Below are 24,072 nucleotides of genomic sequence, written 5' to 3' on the forward strand. Positions count from 1 at the left end.
TTTGGGCCTCTTAACTTTGTGAGCCAAACGAATTTTATTCTATGTATCACCTCATATTTCTACAAGAATAATATGCATTAAGAAAACCTATCTTGACATTTTAATAAATAATCTCTGACAGTTAATTTTGTCTGCATAACTTTAAGAGTTCTGACAGGAAGGAAGGATATGACTAGTGCATCTTCTTAATATCCCTAGCCTCCATGATTTTATCCATAGGCATCTGTTGTCATTGTCGGGGGTGGTATCATCCGTGTACAGAGGAAAATGCACAAATCAATATAGTAACCAAAGCAATGTCTTTCTCACACTAGGTAAAATGCCAGTGTTCCAGTTTGAATAGCAAGGTTAAGATTTCACTCACCACATGCTGAATGAGTGTGGGTTCCTCCCCACAAAGTTATTGCAGAATATCTATGTGATTATCAAAATTTGTATGAATGACTGTTATATTTCTATCTTTTTCTCTCTGATCATTATTCCTCTCTGTAAGGTTTTACAGGCGAGATACACATGGCACCAGGCGAGATAGGTGCAAAGCAAAATTTATTAAAGGCGCTCTCTGGAGAAGTTCTGCGACTGGGGAGAGGGGAGTCAGGGAAGTCCTGAGTGGGAGGGGTCGAGTGGGTCTTTTATCTGGGTTAAGACAGGACATAGGTTCACAGCCATATAAGGTAAGGTATTCCGGGAGTGGGTTCACAACTATATATGGTAGGGTATTTGGTGATTGGAGGGTAGGGGAGCCCTGATGTTCCTGTTTCCTGCATAGGTATCAGTTTACTAATGGTGACAAGTCCTCAGCATATGTCCTTCTGGCGGGAGAGTCATGGGCAAAGGAAGAGGGTAGCCTGGAAGATGACGGCCCGGAAGCCATTTTTATTGTTCCTCCTGCATTCCCAGAGCCGCCGCTGACCCAACACCCTTCTATTTAAAACACCCCATTATATCTTCAAGGGTATGCAATTTACCTATACAGGTAGCCTGATATGCCCTAGCTTCCAGTATCTATCAGGACTACAATCAAATAGCTTCAGTGCCCAGAAGCAGACGGAAAAAAGACTTGGAATATAGACCCCAAAGAGGTTAGACAATGGTCAAGGAACCCGCACGAGGCTACCTACAGCCCTGGTGTCCCAACCAAGCAGAGTCGATTTGTTCTTGCTGTCCACTGAGTCTGACCTACAGAGCTTGCCTGGTTGCTGTGAGTTGGTTTTAGGAAGAAATTCTCTTTCCTTCTTGAATGGTTGCCAAACTTCCTATGAAGGCGAACACGGGTACTCATTTCTGCAGAGGATACTTATTCACCAAGCGGAACAAGCAGCTAAAGGAGTCACAGTCAGGGGCAAAAACCCCACATCCTTACCATCCTGAGGCTTATGACTTAATGAATGATAGGCTAGGCTATAGGTATATAGACTGTGGCTGCTTTGTTGTCCAAATACCTCAACTGTCATGTAGCACTGTCTCTGGTTCTGTCTAACTGCTAAGTCTCCTGCAAATATTTCTAGAAGCTAATCGGTTACTGCTCCACATTTGCTTAGGTGAAACCAACTTGCACAGCCTCCATACCACTTTTCTAGGTATTGCTTCTGTTGTGGATGACACTTCTCAGTACTTCAGTCTCCCTGGGCTATTCCGCCCCAATCAGTGTGTCCACCGATGTTCTCCACTATTCCACCAAGTCATGGCAATCTCCACTGGGCATGGCTGCTGCTAGCTACTACCACACTCCCTCCCATTGCCCCTGAAGCTCCTTCGTCTCTGTATTGCAGCCATCCCTGTTCCTAAAACACCTCCCTGGAGACTCAGGCCACCACAATTTCAAGTTGGACTCAATTCCCAAGTGTGGAGAGTGTTCTTTCTCATTGGTGGTGCACTCTTTTAAAAGATCTAAAACAAAAAAACAGAAACCAAACAAACAAACTAAAAGATCCTATACAACTGTTTTCTGGCCTCACTGGATTATAGAATTCAGTGCAACAGATTTTCAAGGTTTTAAAATCTTTCCTCCTAACAGTGTAATGAGCTGCTGGTGGGTTCAAGCAGCAGCTGTTCTGTGGTCATAAGAATCCCTTTGGTCATAAGAATTCCAACCTATGGGTCTGGAACTCCTTTGTCAAGTTCCTTGTGCTGGGTTCTGTATTTCCTTAGGTTTATTTTCTCAAAGCCACTTCTCTGGGTTCTCTACAAATAGTCTATCTATCTTATCCATTCCTCTTTTGAGCTAAGCATACCAAGGTATATTCTGAATCTACCCTGCACAACAAGCAGAGAGTCTCAGAAACTGGAGGCACTAAGGGCCTTTAAACATGGGGATAAAGTATAAGGCTACATAAAGGAGTGTCTGTTCTGTGTTTTTAGAGGAAAGGGGAAGATTTCTAGATACCCTTCATTTCCTGAGTTGCCAGTAAGTGTTCTCCCCTTGAGGTGGACACAAGATTTATTCTCAAGAGAAGCCAAAGAAGGGTCAGACACAGCAGGCATAAGAGAGGAAGTAGGCTCCATAATCCCTAAATAAAAGGATTAAGTAAACGTCTGATATATAGACTCCCATTCCCACCAGGCACTGCTTTTTTTTGTTTTGTTTGGGTTTTTTGTTTTTGTTTTGTTTTGTTTTGTTTTAAGCTCTAGATTCTAGCTTGGTACAATCCTAACTCCCACCCACAGCAGGACTTGTAGGTTTTTTCCAATTAAATCTTTAATGGTTTACTCTTAAGAAAATATAACATGCAATTACCACATCTTAAGGAAACCATAAACAGGAAAAACAGAAACCAAAATAACAGGACAAAACAACAACAACAACAAACTTTGACAACAGAGACACTGCCTTGAAGCCAAAGAAAATAAAACAAAGAAAATTTTATCATTAGAGCAATCAGATACTTTATGACAACTACAAAAGAAGAAGAGAATGCCATGAAAAAAGAAACAGGAAGTTTTTAAAAATTATTTCAAGAATAAGATATTTGATAGAAGGTTGGGCTGATAATTGTGAGGCCATAAAAATAAATAAATAAAACAGAGTTAAAAGAAAATGAATGAGAAAGGACATGAAAATCAATGGGATCAATGAAGTGGATCATACATAAAATTAAAAGGAGTTTTAGAAACAGAACAGGGAGGAGGCATCTGGGTGGCTCAGTTGATTAGGCCTCCAACTCTTGCCTCTTGATTAAAGCTCAGGTCATGATCTCAGGGTCATGAGATGGAATCCCCATGTTGGGCTCTGCACTCAGCATATTGAGTTTCTCCCTCTCCTCTCCCCTTATCCCTCTACCTACAATCTCCCCCCCCCCCCCACCCTGCTCTCTCTCAAGTAAATAAATAAATAAATACTTTTTTTTTAAAAAGTGGAAAAACAGAGCAGGAAGAAAATTTGCAAAGCAAAATTTTTAAAAATTGCGAAAACGGAAACATGAATTCTGGTTTGAAATGACCCACTGAGTTATTTACCTCAGCACTCTGATTTTTTCTAAAAGTTCTCCAAGTCACATCACCCAGAAATATCAAGGAAAGGGAGAAAAATTACACTATTACAACTTCTCAGAGTGAGTGAATAGCACATACAGAAAAAGAAGTAAGTGACATGGGACTGGTTAATAGAAACAATGAAAGTGAAAGAAAATGAAGAAGTGCCCTCAAAAACCAAATGGAAATTCTATTCTACTCAAACTGTCAATTTAAGGAAATTGAAGACATTTTTAGACATTTAAAATCTTGAAAATTTATATTTTAAATGTTCTTTACAAGAAAATTACCAGAGTTTGTGTGTGTAATTAAAACTAGGGGATAAGTCAGGCAGGGGAAGAGACTTGATCAAGGAATGAACTGCTGTGGACTATATCAGTCAAAAAAGATAAATACTTAGCAAAATACCTAGTAAATATGCAGAATCTTTATGATTAAAACATTGAAACTCTACCGAAGATTTTAAATCAAGACTTGTATAAATGGAAATACATATCTTCTTACTGCATATGAAGAATCAATATTCAGAGGATTTCATTTCTTTGTAGTTTAATATATGATTTTAATGGAATCCATTTAAAATGCTGATTGGTTATATATTTGTGAAACTAATCAAGTTGAATAAAATTAAAACTCAAATAGAGAGAAAATAGAGAATAACTAAGGAATTTCTTGAAAACAAGAATAATTAAGAGGTATTCACTCTAAGATACTTATTATGAAACTATATATATATATATGTGAAACTATATATATATAGTATATATATATACTATATATATTATGAAACTATAGCAAATAAACAGTTTATTAGAGACAAATAGATCAACGGAACAGAGAAGATCCACACAGACATGAATACATAGGAGATATAGAGAATTATAAAGACTATATTTCAAAGCAATGGAGAACAGATAGAATATTGTTTTCATAGGGGAAAATGACTTTTCATGTACCCCACCACCAGTTTCCTTAGTTATTAATGTCTTTTATTTGTATGGTACATTTGTCACAATTAATGAACCAATGTCAATACATTATTATCAAAATCCTTTGTTCTGATTTCCTTAGTTTTGACCTTTTTTTTTTTTTTTCCATTCAAGTATACCACATTTCAATTAGTCATCTGGTCTCTATAGACTCCTTTTGGCTGTAAGGGTTTCTCATTTTTTCAATGTTTGTTATGATCTTGGCAGTTCTGACTACTAGACAGGTATTTTGTAGAATATCCCTCAACTTGGATTTTTTGGAAGATTTTCTTATGATTTGACCGGCATTATGGATTTTAGAGAGGAAGACATCAGAAGTAAAATGCCATTCTCATCACATCAAATCAAGGTACATACTATCAATGTGACTTTGCACTATTAACATTAACCTTGACCACCTGGTTGACACAGTGTTTGTCAAGTTCTCCACAGTCTTTTCCCCTATTTTTTATTCTGTATTTTTGCAAGGAAATCATTCTGTGCAGCCCATACTTACTAAGTGGAGAATTATATTCTACCTCTTTGAAGGTAGAATATACACCTAGATCACTTATAATCCTTCTGCATAGGAGATTTATTTCTTCTCCCTATGTATTTTTTTTAAGATTTTATTTATTTATTTATTTGACAGAGAGTGAGAGAGCGAGAGAGAGCGATCACAAGAAGGCAGAGAGGCAGGCAGAGGGGAAGGGGGAAGCAGGCTCCCTGCTGAGCAGACAGCCCAATGTGGGGCTTGATCCCAGGACCCTGAGATCATGACATGAGCCGAAGGCAGACACAATGAACCACACAAGCGCCCCCGTATTTTTTAAAAATTATAATTGTGTTTACATTTTTGGTGTGTGTTTACATTTTTATTGAGATATAATTGACATATAATACTGTGTAAGTTTAGGGTATATAAAGTGTTGACTTGATACATTTTTATATCCCAGTAAGATTATCACCACAGTGTTAGCAAAACCTCTATCATGTCACCTAATTGCAATTTCTGTTTTGTGATGAGAACAATTAAGATCTAGCTCTTAGCAACTTTGAAGTTTATAATAGAGTATTGTTATCTATAATCACCATTATGCGCATTAGATATTCAGGACTTAGTCATCCACTAGATGCAAGTTCATATCCTTAAACAATATGTCTTTAATTCCCCCACCCCTAGTTTATGGTAATTATCATTCTATTCTCTGTTTTTATGAGTTAGACTGTTTTAGATTCCACATGTAAGTGATATCACACAATATCTTTCTCTGCCTGCCATCTCTTACTTAGCATGATGCCCTCGAAGACCATCCATGTTATAGGTGGCAGGATTTTCTTTTTTCGTATGACTGAATAATATTCCTGTGTGTGTGTGTGTGTGTGTGTGTGTCCCCCAATTTTTCTTTATTCATTCATTGAAAGACACTTAGGTTGTTTCCCTATCTTGGCTATTGTGAATAATGCTGCAATAAACATGGGAGTGCAAGCATCTTTTCAGTATCTTGTTTTCATTTCTTTTGACTATTTAAGCAAGAGTGGAATTGCCAAATCATATGCTAGTCCTATTTTTAATTTTTTGAAGAAGTTACATATTTTCCATAGGAGCTTAGCCAATTCCCATTCCCACCAACAGAACACAAGGGTTCCCTTTCCACTATATCCTCTCCATCACTTGTTACTTCTTATTTCCTTGATGATAGCCGTTTCTAACAAGAGTGAGGTGATATCTCGTTGTGGATTGATATGCATATCCTTGAGGACTAGTGATGTTGAACACCTTTTAATCAACTTTTTGGCCATTTTGATGTCTTTTTTGGAAAAATGTCTATTCAGTTCCTCCACCCATGTTTTACTAAGATTGTTTACTTTGTTATGAGCTATATGAATTCCTTATATATTTTAGATATTGACCCCTTAATCAATACATGGTCTGCAAATAATGTCTCCCATTCTCAAGGTTTTCTTTCTACTTTTTTGATTGTTTCTTTTGCTGTGTAGAAGCTTTTTAGTTTGATGTACTTCCACATGTTTTTACCTCTGTTGCTTTTGGTGTCATAGCTAAAAAATCATTGTCAAGACCAATGTCAAGGAGCTTCTTCCCCATGTTTTCTTCTAGAAATTTTATGGCATCAGATCTTACAATTAAGGCTTTAATCCATTTAAATTTATTTTTGTGTAGGTTAAATATTCACTTTGATTTTTATGTATGTGGTCATTCAGTTTTCCCCCCAAACCATTTGTTGGAGAGACTATCATTTCCCCATTAATTGTTCTTGACTCTCTTGTCAAATATATGCATGGATTTATTTCAAATCTCTCTATTCTGTTCCATTGGTGGATGTGTCTAAGTTTACACCAGTACCATATTGTTTTAATTACTATGGTTTTGTAGTATAACTTGAAATAAGGAATTGTGATGCCTTTGGCTTGATTCTTTTTCTCATGATTGCTTTGACATTTAAAGGTCCGTTGGGGTTCCAGACAAATTTTAGGATTTGTTTTTCTGGTTTTTTTTGTTTTTTTGTTTTGTTTTGTTTTGTTTTGTTTTGTTTTTGTGAAAAACAACAGTGGACTTTTGTTAGGGATTGCATTGAATCTATAGGTAGCTTTAGGTAGTATGAACATCTTAACAACATTAATTCTTCTGATCAATAAACACAGGATATCTTTCTACTTGTGTCTTCAAATTTTTTCAAGGGTCTTGTAGTTTTCAGTTTAGAAATCTTTTATTTCTTTGGTTAAAGTTACTCCAAAGTATTTTGTTTTTGATGTTACTATGAATGGGATAGAGTTTTATTTATTTTTTGAGACCTCATTGTTAGTGTATAGAAACAACTAATTTCTATGTTGATTTTATATCCTGCTGAAATTGTTCCTTAGTTACAACAGCTTAGGTTGAGTCTATAGGATATTCTATATGTAAAAGTATATCATTTTCAAATAATTTTTCTTCTTCCTGATTTGAATACATTTTATTTATTTATTTGTCTTTCCTAATAGCTTCAGCTGAGACTTCTAATACTATATTCAATAGAATAATAAGAGTGGACAAATTTGTCGTATTACTGATATTAGAAGAAAAGCTTTCAATTTTTTAAGCTATCAAGTGTAAATGTTGCATTTATTGTATATGACCTTCATTATGTAAAGTAGGTTCCTTCTGTGCCCAGTTTGTTGAGGGTTTTTATCATGAAAGGATGTATTTTGTCAATGTTATATTTTGTCAGATGCTTTTCTGCATCTATTGAGATAATCATGATTTTTGTCTTTCATTCCATTAATGTGATGTGTCACATTTTTTGGTTTGTGTATGTTAACCACCCTTGCATTCCTATGATAAATTCCACTTGATCATGGTGTATAAGCCTTTCAATATACTATTAAATGGTTTTGCTATTATTTTATTAAGAATTTTTGCCATAATATTTATCAAGGATTTTGGTCTATAGTGTTCTTTTCTTGTAGTGTCCTTACTTGGTTTTTGTACTAGTAATGCTGGCCCCATAAAATAAGTTTGAAAGTGTTCCATCCTTTTCAGTGTTTGAGAATTGTTGTTTATTCTTATTTAACTCTTTGGTATTCACCAGTGAAGCCCTCTGGTCCTGGGCTTTTCTGTGTTGGGAGTTGTTAAATTACTGATTCAAATTCAACCTTTATACTTGCTATAGGTCTTCCAGATTTTCTATTTCTTCATGATTCACATGTGGATGGTTCTATGTTTCTAGGAATATATCCATTTCTTCTAGAGTATCCAATTTGTTGACATATAATTGTTCATAGTAGTCTTTTATGATCCTTTGTATTTTTGTAGCATCAGTTGTAATGTCTGTGCTTTCATTTCTGACATTATTTGAGTATTCTTTTTTTTCCTTAGGAGTATTAATCTGTATAAAGATTGGTCATTTTGTCTATTAAAACAACAACAACAACAGCTGAGTGTTGTTGATATTTTTCTTTCCACTTTTTCTTCTATCTCCTCTTCACTTATTCCTGTTCTGATATATGCTATTTCTTCATGCTAACTTTGGATGCGTGTGTTTGTTTGTTTGTTTTTTCTTTCCTTTGTCCAGTTCCTTGAGGTGTAAGTTAGGTTGTTTATTTGAGATCTTTCTATTCTCTTAATATATGTACTTATGGCTATAAACATCCCTCAGAACTACTTTTGCAGGACCCCATAGGCTTTGATGTATTGTGTTTCCATTTTCATTTGTTTTATTTTTTATTTCCCTTTTGAACTCTTCTTGACTACTGGTTGTTCAGGAGTGTTTTGTTTAATTTTCACATACTTGTAGATTTTCTAGCTTTCCTTTTGTTATTACTTTCTTTTTTTCATTGCATTTATTTTTTTCAGTGTTCCAGAATTCATTGTTTATGCACCATGCCCAGTGCTCCATGCAATATGTGCCCTCCATAATACCCATCAACAGGCCCACCCAACCTTCCCCCGCCAAAACCCTCAGTTTGTTTCTCAGAGTCCACAGTCTCTCATGGTTTGTCTCCCACTCCTGGCCTGAAAAGAGGCTTAGGATAAGTTTAAATCTTCTTAAATTTGCTGATTGTTTAGTGTCTTATTATGTGGTTTATCCTGAAGAACATTCCATTTGCACTTGAGAATAATGTGATTGTACTTCCGTTGGCTGAAATATTTCTAAGTGCTATTAGTTCCATTTGGTCTAATGTATGGTTCAAGTCCAATGTTTCCTTGTTGATTTTCTGTCTGGATGACCTATCCATTGATGAAAGTAGGGTGCAAAGTCTTCTATTACTACTATGTTGTTATCTATTTCTCCCTTCAAATATGTTAGTATTAGCTTAATATATGTAAGTTCTCTGATACAGGTCCATATATATTTAAAATTGTTATATCTTCTTGATGAATTGACCTCTTCATTATTTTCTAATGACTTTGTCTCTTGTCAGTGTTTTTGGCTTGGTGTTTATTTTGCCTGATATAAGTATAGGTACTTCCATTTCCTTCTGGTTTCCACTTGCAAGCATTGTCATTTTTTTTTTTATCCCTTCACTTTGAGCCTCTGTCCTTAAATTTACAGTTAGCCTCTTGTAGGCAGCATAGATTTGGTGTGTATGTGTATGTGTGTGTGTGTGTGTGTGTGTGTTTAATCCACCCAGCTACTTTGTGTCTTTTGATCAACAAATTCATTTCATTTAAATTTGGAGATGTTACGAACAATAAGGACTTAGTGATGCCATCTTAATAATTGTTTTCTGGGTGTTTTCTATTGCCATTTTTTCTTTTCCTCTTGGTTTCTCTACACCTTTGCAAATTATTTTCCATGGTGGTATGCTCTGTTTCCTCTTTCTTTATTTTTTTCTGCATCTACTCTGGACTTTTGCTTTGTGGTTACCATGAGGCTTACATAAAACATCTCACAGATTAAATGGTCCTTTTTTTTTTTAAGTTGAGACCCATATTCGTTATGACGCCTTCTTCAATTATTCAACCCATTCAGCTAGCTCTCGTTTCTAAATGTTTATTCTAATCACTATAATTACCAACTAATTTTCTAAATCTTCTCAAAGGAGGTTTTAACATGTTAGTCTTCAGTCATAGCACCATGCTTTCAACAGTGAATACATTCTGGGCATCGTATGCTTTTTTTGTCAAGATTACACAGAGTGAAAAAACAGTCACTGTCTTAAAGTCATTATGGACGAATGGGTTATTCACCCCTGGGACTCACTAGAATTCTCCAGTTATCTACAGAGTGAACTAGAAAAAATTCCGAGGCCCTTCACAGTCTATCTTGAATTTGTTTTGCTTATTTTATGTCCCATTGTTCTCTTCCCTTTGGCTCAGTAAATTGGGCTACTTGCCACTTCCCAAACACATCTGATATCTTTCTGTAACTCTTACATTTTCTCACTTTGATCTCTGTTTCTGAAGTGACCTCTTCACATCTCTACCAATGTCAATTCTTATATACCCTTAAGGACCCAGCTTTCAAATTCCACCCTTTTCAGGAAATGTTATGATTGTTCATGAAGTTTCAATCAAGACATTTTTCTTTAAAAACACTGCACATAACACCAAAGGCAATAACTAGTTCTTGATCAAATTCTGGTTGAACAAACCAGCTCTATGAGATGCTTTCTAATAAATTTGTAAATTTGAATATAAACTGGGTACAAAATGATATTAGGGAATTATTATTAATTTTTTCAGGAATTATAATGTTATCGTAGTATGTAAATAGTCATTATTTTTAAATATGAAAACTGAATTAATTACAGTGTAATCATATAATAGCTGTAGCTTAAAAATGGATAAAGCAAACATGGTAAGATGTGAAAATTTGATAATAGGAATATAGATTTTTTTTATTATCTACATTTCTGTGTATTTGAAAATGTTTCTAATCAAAAGTAAAAACAAGAATCCCAAATATCTTTGCCTATAAAAAAGAAAATTTGAAGGAAAAAAGAAACCTGAGTAAAAAGCATTTCCTTCAATATACCTACAAATATAATTACTTTTTAAAAAAAAATTGTGAGTTCTTTGGACACATAATTTTGTATGACACTGAGTTTGCTCAATGTCACTGGGACACCATTGTTTTTAGGCTCTGTCTGCTGACAGATCAGGGAAACATATGTATGTATACTAAGCCCTCCATATATATTTATTTATAAATATTTTGATATGTTATGTATCCATCTGTATCTATAATAATTTAAACATTATTTGACATTGCTATCTACAACTGTAATCCATTATCACACTGATTGTTCCAGATTTCTCTCTTTATTTATCTGTTCATCTATAATGTCCAACTTCAATAGTGAAAAAACTGGATCCGAGTTTCAATAGTGAGAAAAATGGATCAATCTGGATCCACTTCCTTAATTGTTCAATTACAGCATACTATTCAGTAATGCTAATCTGTACCCTCATGGGGTAAGAACTTTATTAACTAGTAGACATTGCTGTATATAGTCCTTTTAGTTGACATTTGAAGATATTGCTATATGTAGTAGCCCTTTTGGTTGATAGTCCATTCATTTCCGAAGTTACTTAGGACAGACCCCTTCCCCACCACCTCATTCAGTACAGTTATTTCATACAATTGTAATATAGTTAGATTCTTTTATCACAGTCTCCATTATATCCTGGGATCCTCTAATCCTCTAAGTGATCTTTTTATTTGCATACATTATAGGGCTATTCACTTTATCCATTTTATCTTGTGACAGTTGTGATAGTTTTTGTATTTCAAGGAATTAGTCTACTTCAAATAAGTTATCAAATTTATAAGCTTGGGGTGGTTCATAGTATTCTTTTATTATCATTTTAATGCCTATGGAATCAGTAATGATTATGTCTCTTTTTTCCTAGTATTGGAAATCTGCATCTTCTCTTTTTCCTCTGTTTAGCCTGGTGAGAGTTTTATAAATTGAATTAATCTTTTCAAAGGAGCAAACCTTGGTTTCATTGATTTTCTCTATTATTTTCTTGATTTCAATTTAATTGATTTCTTCTCTAATTTTTATGTTATTTTCTGTTTGACTTAAATTTAAATTGCCCTTCTTTATCTAGTTTCCCACAAACACAGATTATTGATTTCAGATCGTCCTTCTTTGCTACTAGGTGCATTTAATGGCACAAACTTCCCTCTGTTACTTTCACTGCATCCCACAAATTTTGATGTTATATTTTATTTTCATTTAGTTCAAAGTATTTTTAAATTTCTCGTGAGACCTCTTTGATACACACACACACACAAGTCTATGATCTGTCTATCATCTATGCATATTAGCTGATATTTGAGAATTTTCTAGCTGTCTTTCTCTTATTGATTATTTCTGGTTTAATTCCATTGTGAACTTAGAATATTTTTTTTGTATGATGTCTAGTTATTTAAAGTTGTTAAGATATGGATTACAGCCCAGAATATGGTCTATTTTGGTGAATGTTCTATGTGAATTTTAGAAGAATGTTAATTCTGCTGCTGTTGGATGAAGTTGGATAAATGTCAATTACGTTAAGTTGATTTATAATGCTATTTAGATAACTATATCCTTACTGATATTCAGCCTACTTAATCAACCAATCTCTGACAAAATAATATTAATTTCTCCAACTAGAACAGTGAATCTATTTCCACCTTAATTTCTGTCAGATTTTGCCACATATATTTTTATGTTTATGTTAGATGCATTTATGTTTAGGATTATCATGGCTTCTTAAAGAAATAGCCTCTATCATTATATGATTCCCCTATTTGTCCCTGATAATCCTCTTTGTATTGAAGTCTGAATTTTCTGAAATTACTAGAGATACTCTAGTTTTCTTTTGATGAATGTTAGCATGGCATATTTATATTTTCACTTTTAACCTATTAGAGTTTTTATATTTAAAGTGAATTTTTTATAGACAACATATGACTGTATCTTGTATTTCTTCCACTATGGAAATCTCTGTCTTTAATGGGTGTATTTAGACCATTCACATGTAAAGTGACTATTGGTATAGTTGAATTAATACCTACCATTTTTACAATTGTTTGCTATTTTTATATGATTCTATTTTATATCTTCTCTCAGCATATCAATTAATTACTTTTTAAACACAACTAGGAGTTGCCTTAAAATGTACAATGTACATTTTTAATATAAATTTAATAAATTAATATAAACTAGCCTTTAAATAACACTATGCCTCTCATGTATAGTGTAGGTTCCTTATAACAAATTTTCCCCACTCATTTCTTGTGATGTTGCTTCACTTATTTCATTTATTCATGTGCTATAATTACCAAATACATTGTTTTTGTTGTTACATTGAGCAACCAGTTTGTGTGTGGGGTTGGGGGTAAAATACAAATAACACAAAATTTATCATCTTAACCATTTTTAAGTTTGAATGTACTCATATTGTTGTGAAAATATCACCACCACAATACTTTTTATCTTGTAACACTGAAACTCTATATCCATTAAACAATAATTTTCCTCTCTCCTCACAAACTTCCGACAACCACCATTGTATGGCCTTTATGATTTCAACTACTCTAACTCCTCGTATAGGTGGAATCATACTGTATTTGTCTTTTTGTTACTGACTCATTTCACTTAGCATAATGTCCTTAAGATTTATCCATTCTGTAGCATACTGCAGTATTTTCTTCCTTTGTAAGCCTGAATAATAATATTTCATTATACATATATACTCATTTTGCATATCCATTTTTCTGTTAATAGACACTTGGGTTGCTTTCATGTTTTAGCTATTGTGAATAATGCTGCTATGAATACAAGTGCACAAGTATCCTTTGGAGACCCTGTTTTGAGTTCTTTGTGGTATTTTCACAGAAGTGCAATTTCTGGATCACATGATAATTCTACTTCTAATTTTTGGAGGAATTATCATATTGTTTCCTACAGCAGCTGTACCATTTCACATTCCCATCAGTAGTGCCCAAGAATTTCAATTTCTCAACATTCTTACTAACACTTGTTTTCTGCTTTTGTGATAGTAGCTATCTTAATAGGTATGAGGTGATATCTCAGTATAGTTTTGATTTGAATTTCTCTAATGACTAGCCATGCTGAGCATCTCTACATGTGTTTACTGAAAATTTGCATATCTTCTTTAGAGAAATGTCTATTCCACTCCTTTAGCATATATGAATCAGGCTGTTTTTGTTGTGTTTTAGGAGCTCTCTATATATTCTGCACGTTAAATATCAGATCAAGAATTTACCAGTATCATCTCCCATTCTGTGGGTGTTGATAGTGTCTTTTGGTGCACAAAATTTAAAAATTTTTGATGAAGTACAATTTGACTCCTTTTTTTCTTTTGTTATTTGTGCCTTTGGTGTCACAGCCAAGAAATCTTGACTAAATTCTGTCATAATATTATATCCTTGTTCCTTTGTAAGAGTTTTATTGTCTTAGGTCTAAAATTTAGGCCCTTGCTCCAGTTTGATTTAATTTTTATATATGGTGTTAGGTAGGCACACAACATTCTTTTTGCATGCAGATAATTTTTCTCAGGACAAATTGTTGAAAAGACTGTACTTTTCACATTGAATGGCCTTCATACTCTTGTCAAAAACCATTTGATCATATTTACAAGGGTTTATTTCTGTGTTCTTTATTCTTTCCCATTGGTCTACATGTTCATCTGTGTACTAATATCATCTGATCAGAGCAGAAATCAATGAAATAGAAACCAAAAAAACAATAGAACAAATCAACGAAACTAGGAGCTGGTTCTTTGAAAGAATTAATAAGATTGACAACCCCTGGCCAGACTTATCAAAAAGAAAAGAGAAAGGACCCAAATAAATAATATCATGAATGAAAGAGGAGAGATCACAACCAACACCAAAGAAATACAAACAATTATAAGAACATACTATGAGCAACTCTATGCCAACAAATTCGACAATCTGGAAGAAATGGATACATTTCTAGAGACATATAAATTACCACAACTGAACCAGGAAGAAATATAAAACCTGAACAGGCCCATAACCAGTAAGGAGATTAAAACAGCCATCAAAAATCTCCAAACAATCAAAAGTCCAGGGCCAGACAGCTTCGCAGGGGAATTCTACCAAATATTTAAAGAAGAATTAATTCCTATTCTCCTGAAACTGTTCCAAAATATAGAAGTGGAAGGAAAACTTCCAAACTCATTTTATGAGGCCAGCATCACCTTGATCCCAAAACCAGACAAGGATCCCATCAAAAAAGAGAATTACAGAACAATATCCTTGATGAACACAGATACAAAAATTCTCACCAAAATACTGGCCAATAGGATCCAACAGTACATTCAAAGGATTATTCACCACGACCAAGTGGGATTTATTCCAGGGCTGCAAGGCTGGTTCAACATCTGCAAATCAATCAATGTGATACAATACATTAATAAAAGAAAGAACAAGAACCATATGATACTCTCAATAGATGCTGAAAAAGCATTTGACAAAGTACAGCATCCCTTCCTGATTAAAACTCTTCAAAGTATAGGGATAGAGGGCACATACCTCAATATTATCAAAGCTATCTATAAAAAACCCACTGCAAATATCATTCTCAATGGAGAAAAACTGAAAGCTTTTCCACTAAGGTCAGGAACATGGCAGGGAGGTCCATTATCACCACTGCTATTCAACATAGTACTAGAAGTCCTAGCCTCAGCAATCAGACAACAAAAAGAAATTAAAGGCATCCAAATCAGCAAAGAAGATGTTTTTATTACTGTACCTGTGTAGTAAATTTTGAAATCCAGAGGTGGATATGCTCTATATTTGTTCTTTTTCAATATTACTTTGGTTATTCAGGTTCTTTGAGATTCCACTTGAATTTTAGATTGTTTTTTTTTTTAATTTCTATAAAACATGTCATTGAGATTTATTAGGAATTAAATTGAATCTGTACATTGCTTGGATAGTATTAACAGTATTGACAGTATTGATAGTATTAACAATATTAATTCTTCCCATCCATAAACATAGACTATCTTTCTACTTATTTGTTTCTTCAATTTCTTTCATCAGTGTCTTATCATTTTCATTATATGAGTCTTTTATCTCCTTGGTTATTTCAATTCCTAAGCACATATTCTTTTTTGGCATTATTATAAATGGAATTGTTATTTCCTTTCAGATTGTTTATTGTTTGTGTATAGAAATGCAACTTATTTTTTCATGTTGACCTTGTTGCTCTTTTGCTGAATTCATTTATTAGTTCTTACAGGATTTTTTGATGTAAACTCTTTAGAATTTTCTCCATATAAGACCATATCACTTGCAAACAGAGGTAATTTTACTTCATCTTTTCATTCTGGATGAGTTTTATTTCTTTTTCTTGCCTAATTGCTCTGGCTAGAAGTTCTGGTATGATGTTGAGTAGAAGTGTTGAAAATGGAGGCCTTCATCTTGTTCTTAATCTTAAAGGAAAAGTTATCAGTGCTTCACTATTAAGTATGTTTGCTGTGTATTTTTTAATATATGGTTTTTATTATGTTGAAGTGGTGTTCTTCTCTTCCTGGTTTGTCCAGTGTTATTAACATGAAAAGGTGTCAAATTTTTTCAAATGTTTTTTGTGATCAACTAAGATGACCATGGGTTTTCCCTCCTCATTCTGATGTAGTATATTATAATGATCAGTTTTCACATGTCAAACCATTCTTGCATTATAAGAAAAATTCCACCTGGTCACGGTGTAGGAGCCTTTTTATATGTTTCTGAATTCTTTTTGCTAGTAATTTTTGAGGATTTTTATGTCCATACAGGATAATTATAGTTTCTTTTCTTGTAGTGCTTTTTTGGCTTTGGTATCAGGATAAGGCTATCCTCCTAAACTGAGTTAAAAGGATTCCTTTCTTAACATTTTGTAAAAGTTTAAGAAGGATTAGTGTTAATTCTTTTTTAAATGTTTGGTAGAATTCACCAGTGAAGCCATCTAGTCCAGGGTTTTCCTCTGTTGGGCAATTTTTTGATTAGTGATTTGATTTCTTACCAATTATAAGTTACGGTATTATAATTTATTATAAGAAATATATATTTGGTCTTTGTCCCCATAACCAGGATAAAGCTCCTAAAACTCTTGGAATTTCCTTAGTGATGAAAGCTATAAAACTATCTTGTTATGTTAATGAGGTGGCTTTTGGAAAACCTCTATGTATCCATAGGATGGTGCTGATTGCCAGGGGAACTAACCATGTGAGTAGAATTGGAACTTTCAGTCCCACTCCCATTCCCAATTCCTGTGGAAGAGAGGGGGTGAAGATTGTGTTCAATCACCAATGGCCAATGACTGACTCAACCATGCCTATGTAGTGATGCTCCCATTAGAAAAAAAAAAAAAAAAAAAAAGACAGGGTTCTGAGAACTTCCAGATTGGTGAAAACATGGAGATTCAGGGAGACTGGTATGCTCAGAGAATGGACATTCCACAATCCTTCCCACGCACCCTGCTCTGTACATTTCTTCCATCTGGTTGTTCATCTGTATCCTTTATCAATCATATCCTTTTACAATAAACTGGTAAATAATAAGTAAACTGTTTTCCTGAGTTCTGTTGGGCCACTCAAGCAAATTAATCAAACCCAGGGAGAAAGTTGTTGAAACCACTGATGTATAGCCAGAAGATCAGAAGAATATGTGACAACCTAGATTTGCAAAGGGCTTCTGAAGTGTGGGTAGTTGAGCAGTCTTGTGGGATTGATCCCTTAACTTGTGGGATCTGATGCTATCTTGAGGTAAACTGTTAGAACTGAGCTAACTCTGTGGTGGTATAGAAAACACACATATACACACACTGGAGTGGTCTATTCAGATTTTCCATTTTCGTGTGTGATTTTGTTTTGGTAATTTTTTGTTTGTTTGTTTCTACAGTTTTATCCATTTCATCTAGGCTATCCAATTGCTTGGCTTATAGCTGTTCATAGTACTCCCTTATTTTATTTCTCCAGAATTAGTAGTCATGTCTACACTTGATTTCTTATTTTAATAATTTAAGTCTTCTCTTCTTTTTCTTAGTCCAACTAACTAAACCTTTGTCAACTTTGCTAATCTTCAAAAAACCAACTTTTGGTTCCAGTCATCTTTTAGATCAATTAAGAAAAACAAAAGATTCTCTTTTGCCTTAATTTACTCATTCTTCATTCTATCCACCCTGTTTAAATTCATGTCTCTGAAATATATCATTTCTTTTCTGCCTTAAAAAAATGTATTTTATCATTTCTTATAGGGAGGATTTTCGGGTGATGACTTTCCCTTTTTTTTTGTTTGTTTGTTTGTTTGTTTGAGAAAGTAGTTATCCTTCAATTTCAGAGGAGTATTTTATTAGATACATAAGTCTAGATTGATGGTTTATTCTTTCAACATTTAAAAAAATTCACTATACTCTATATTTGCTTCTGTGGTTTATTGAGAAGTTCATAGTAATTCTTATCCTTTTCCATTTAATAGGTATACTTTTTTGATTCTGGAAACTTTCAAGATTTTCTCTTTGTATTTGTCTTTCGGCAATGTGGGTACGTTATGTTCAGGGGTGTGTGTGTGTGTGTGTGTGTTATTAATCCTGCTTGGTGTTCTCTGAGCTTCCTGGCTCTGTGGCTTTGTGTCTGTTATTAATTTTGGAAAGTTCTCTATCATTACATTATGTGTGTGTGTGTGTTTGTGTGTGTTTTTTTTTTCCCCCGCTCCATTCTTTCATATGGTATACCTTTTGATGTTGTCCCAGCATTCTTACATGTTCTTTTCCATTTGTTTTTTGTATATCTATTTCTTCTCTTTGTCTTTTAGTAGGAAGTTTCTGTTGACATATATTCAAGGCCACTGATTTTTTTCTTAAATATATCGAGTCTACTGATCAAATCTGCTAATCAGCCACTGTTCATTTCTACCACTTTGTTAGAAAGGAGGCTCTGGTTGTATTTTACAAATAATTACTTCCAGTCCTTTTGTTAGAGTTCGGGGATATTTCTTAATATTTAGCATGAGAATCTAATAAGATTTCTGGAAATAAAGCCCACAAATATGTGGGGTTCCTTTAAGATTATGGCCCCCAGTATTTCTTATCAATGGTGGTCTACATTCAGCCTCCAGCAACTCAACATACTATTTAAATATTCCCACTCATTAGCTGATCTAGTGGTTTCTGCAGGTAAGCAGATATTTTTGTGTTTCTCTGGATATTTCTATCTAGATTTGGGGGTGGCAATTTATCTGATTAGTCCAGGTAAAGTCACTTGTTCTTAATTTATCCAGCTTTTTCTTTTAAAAATGGGAATAATGATTTCTAAGATCCTTAAATATTGAAATATTGAAGCTGGAAGTTTTATTATGTTTTTTATTTAAACTTTTCCTTTTTCCAAGATCAAGTAAAATGCTATTTCTTTTATCCTTAGGTTCGATGGATTTGCTAATTTTGATTTCTACCAAAACAAAAAGGAGTTCTGTTTTTCCATCCCATCTTTGCTAGCAGTGGCTCAATAAGGTTGAAGTCCCCTGCTAGAAAAACCACTAAATTAAAAAGGCCCTTTTGTCCACCTTTTCATATACAGAGCAAAATAGAGAAAATAATGTCTACTTTCATTACCCAAATGTTTCTGCACCTTAAAAATTTCAGTTGAATAAACTGAATAATTGGCCCTTTTCCTTCATATTGGGAAAGGTTAATAGTAATAATACATAATTTCCTGTCATCCAGTGACCATTGTTTATATCTCCCATCTAGTACCTATGCTTAAAACCAGTACTATATTATTTCAATTGTGCAAAGCAATGTATAAAAATGACTTTAAGGAAATTCACAAAATGAAATATCTATTGCTTGCCTCTATCTCTGTCTCTACTTCTAACTCTGTGTATATATATATATATATTTTTTTCTTATTGTGGCTATTAACCCATTAGATGATAACCTATGAGAGCAGGTATTATATTTTCTTACAGTGTTCCCAGGTTCTAGAAGGTACACAGTTACTTAATGGACTGGTAAATTAACAGACGAATGAGTTAATGAATGGATCAGTGGTGATATTTCTAGGTGGCTATGGGTGATATAATTTACTTTCACTTATATAGTTTCCATCCAAAGTTTTCATAATGCATATATTGTTATGAGAAATGTACTTTAAGTCAAACTAATCAATAGGGAAAAAGAACTACAGCTGGACAAAACAATTATAATAAAATATATTATTAAATATTTCAAATATATTGAAAGGTACACAAAAAATATTACAAATGCATATGTACCTACCATGCAGATTTGTTATATGGTAACATTGTTTGCCATTTTAATGTTGACATTTTTGTAAGGAATAAAACATTAGATAGAGCTATAGCCCCACTTATATATTCTAGCCAGAGCCTTGTATTTAATCCTGAGAAAAATGCTATTCCAAAGGTTGTTATATATTTTTCTTATCCACGGATTGTATAATGTTTTCTGGTTTTAAATGCTATGTAAATGTTATAACATGCATAATTTTTGCAAACAGTTTTTTTAACCTTAGAATTTTTACATTTATCCATGTTTGTGAACATATATTCAGTTTTCTTAAAATATTAATTTCCTTTGATTAAAAATATTACATTATAATCCTGGTTTTGGGCATCTAGGTTTTTTTTAATTGCTCCCTTTATAAATAATACTGAAATAAACATACTTGTTTATATCTCCTTGTGCACATTCATAAGAATCTCTACTCAGAGTAGAATTATTGAATTATAGGATATATGTGGCTTCACTTTTACTAGATATCACCCAATTCTTCTCAAAATAGTTAAATAATTTATGCTTTATTGGTAGTAATTAAGAATTGTTTAACTCCTAAACTTTCACCAATGGTAGTTAAATAAAATAAAAAGGCAGGAAAAAAATGATACTTCACTGTTGGAGAGTAAAATAAGATGAAAATGCAGGACAAATGATAGAAGTCGACTTAAAAGGAAGAAAACATACCTGTCCCTAAAAATAGAATCAATTATAAAAGAGAAGAAAACAAGAAAGTCAATTTAACACCTTTACTGTTAATATGACATAATGGAAAGCAATTATCTGGTTCTGTATGTAATTTTAATAATAGCAGCAGATCAAAATAGAGTGAACATACCATAGCCCATCTCTGCCACTGATTAAAACTAAACATTGTGGGTAGAATACAAAAAGCAACTACCTACGGATTCTGAAAAGTAAACAATCACCAGTAAATTGGAAGTGAAAGATAAAGAACCATGACACTGCTGTATTGGGTGAGTTTCTAGGTTTTGATTTTATGCTGTTGTCTGTTTTCCTCCTCTTGTATTTCCCAGCTTCCTACAAGGGTGAAGGACCAACAAAGCAGGTAGAGACACCTAACACACTAAGAAATCTCCATTGTTTGCAGATAAATAAGAAAAGGGGTCTAAATGAGTCGAAGAAGATGGGGGAACCCCCATTTAAAAAAATTCTTTCTTTTTTTCTCTCCTGACTCTGCTCCAAGGGTTGTCCCCACTGTGGAACTGCATGGTAGTGGTAATTCCAAGAGAAAACCTCTAGTAAGAAGAACTAGAAAAAGGGAGTCAGAGAGTGTGAGGAAAACCAAGAAAAAAGAAGTGGAGAAGCAGATACCCTGGTTCTGTGTATAAGCTTGATCCAAGTTCTAAGCTCTTCCTTGAGCACCACCTTTGTAGGACAAGCCCAAAATAGCACAGCAGGGGCACCTGCATGGCTGAACCTGTTGAGTGTGGACTCATAGTTTCCCCTGGGGTCGTGATCTTGAGGTTCCAGTCCAGCAACTTTAAGCCCTGCATTGGGCTCTGTGCTCAGTGCAGATTCTGTTTCAGATTCTTTCTCCTCCCCCCACTCACTCTCTCTCTCTCAAATAAATAAATAAAATCTAAAAAACAAAAACAAAAACAAACAAACAAACAACAACAACAAAACCAGCATAGCAAAGTTATGAGTTGTAGGCTACTATATGATACAGACTTATCTCTGAGGGAGGCATATATGATGAAGACCCAAAGTAACACAGCAAAGATTCTGAACACCAAACTAATATTTGGAGCCATCATTTACAGAAAGTGAAACAGAATTTGCAGTCCGATCCTAATAAGGTTTGTTGTTGCTGAACAAGCAAACAAACCAGCAATATTGTCCAGAGGATTGTAGCAAGACACAGAGTCTCGAAATATGATATTCAAAATGTCTAAGATACAGTCAGAATTAATTGACAAAGGACTAGGAAAAATTGATCGATTCTCAAGAGAAAAGACAGTCAAGAGATACTGATGTGAAATAACCCTGATGTTGGAATTATCAAAGATGTCAAATCATCTATTACAACTATGCTCCATGAACAGGTAGACACTCTTGAAATAAACGGAAGGGAGCATAGTTGTAGTAACAGAAGGTCCAGACATAGAAACTGAAGCTACATTAGAGAACCAAAAAACGAAATTTTGTAAACAGAAAATATAATGCCTGTAATAAAAATACATTGGATGGGCTCATTAGCAAGATGGACATGTCTACATATAGTAATAAACTTAAAGGTCATTGAACTGAAATCATTCAACTTGAAGAACAGAACTATAAGAGACTGCAAAGATAGTTTACCTACATTAAGAAGAAAACACACTTTAGGATCATCGCTAAGAATATTCTCTGCATGGCTCTGTGCATCGACTAGAATATCAAATCATTTTCTGATAATATAATAAATCAGATATATAGATCTCATTTGGTCATAGAAACAGGCAAGACTTGAGATTGCCCCAGGGTGTATACACAACCAGGAGAAAGGTACTAAGTAAAAATGGGAGGAGATCAAAGATTGAAAGAAATTTTTGGATTTTACAAAATATTTCATGTATAGTTTATCCTGCTATCTAAAGTCAGATCAACATAGCTAAAAGTAAAATAAAATAAAAAATCACAAAGTTGTAGATTGACACAGTTTCAACATTATTTCACTCGTTTAATAGCCAGGAGTCATTACTTCACTGAAGAATTCCTGGGCTGAAAAAAATTATGGACTTCCTCTTTCAAAGCATTGGTGACTTGACTTAATATGGAAGCAATCTTGGCAGACTGTTCTTGGATTGAGCTCCTCGTGCTTTTCTCTGCCCTTACCCAAAGGAATTTGGTCCACATAGAGGGAATAAAAGGCATTGAATCAAAGCCAAACATGTAAATGTACATCTGAAATTTTTAGATATTGCTGCTTTGATGGAGCTGAAATGATATCTCATGGTATTGAATAGGCATTGTCTTGATTAATAGTGAGTGCAGTAAGTCCTCAATTTGCACAATACTGCAAGGCTATAAAAATAATTATGTAAGCCAAAATCGTGCAAAGTGATATAATCAATAGGAAAAATTGCAATTGGTCCAGTTTTTGACAACTTTTGTCAGAATGCTAAAAACTCTCCTTATTGGTTACAAATATATAGGTAAATGAAAAGATAACAGTGCTAATATTTACGAAGTACACTGTTGATTTAAAACATTAGCAATATGAAGAGTTTTATCTCTTTGCAAAAAAAAAAAAATTCAAAAGCAGGTAATAAGCAAAGAAAAACAAACAAAAGAGCAGTTTCTTACATATACACAACGCACTGGTGGTTGCCAGTTGCCAGAGGGGAGATGGGGGGGGCGATGATTGGGAAATAGTTGAAGGAGATAGATAAAGAGCACATTAGTATGAACACTGAGTAGAGTCCAGAACTGTTGAAGCACACTGTATTGTACCCCCGGAAACTAATATAACACTCTCTGTTAATTATACCAGAATTACAAAAATAAATTAAATTTTTTTAAAAGAGTCGTTTAAATACTGCTTGCCTTCTTGTTGCTCTAACACATGATGCAGAGAAAGAATTTTCCCTGTACTTTAACAGATTTTCACACTCCCTTTCCAAGTTCAACATTCTAGTTCAACACTTAAAAGTTAGACTTTCAGCATTTTACCCTTTACACTTCCATTACATAAAGATATAAATATTCTTGAGTGTCCCCGTTATTGTAAAGTATTTTGGCAGGCATCCCTTCCACCTGTTCGTTACACTCTCCCCTCATTTGCTCCGGTAAATTTACCCTCACCGTGTTCCTCAGAAGCCTCTCAAAGGGCAAAGGGCGGCTGTATCAGAATTGTTCCCTG

This window comes from Mustela nigripes, chromosome 1 (genome assembly GCF_022355385.1).
Source record: "Mustela nigripes isolate SB6536 chromosome 1, MUSNIG.SB6536, whole genome shotgun sequence".
Lineage (NCBI taxonomy): Eukaryota > Metazoa > Chordata > Mammalia > Carnivora > Mustelidae > Mustela > Mustela nigripes.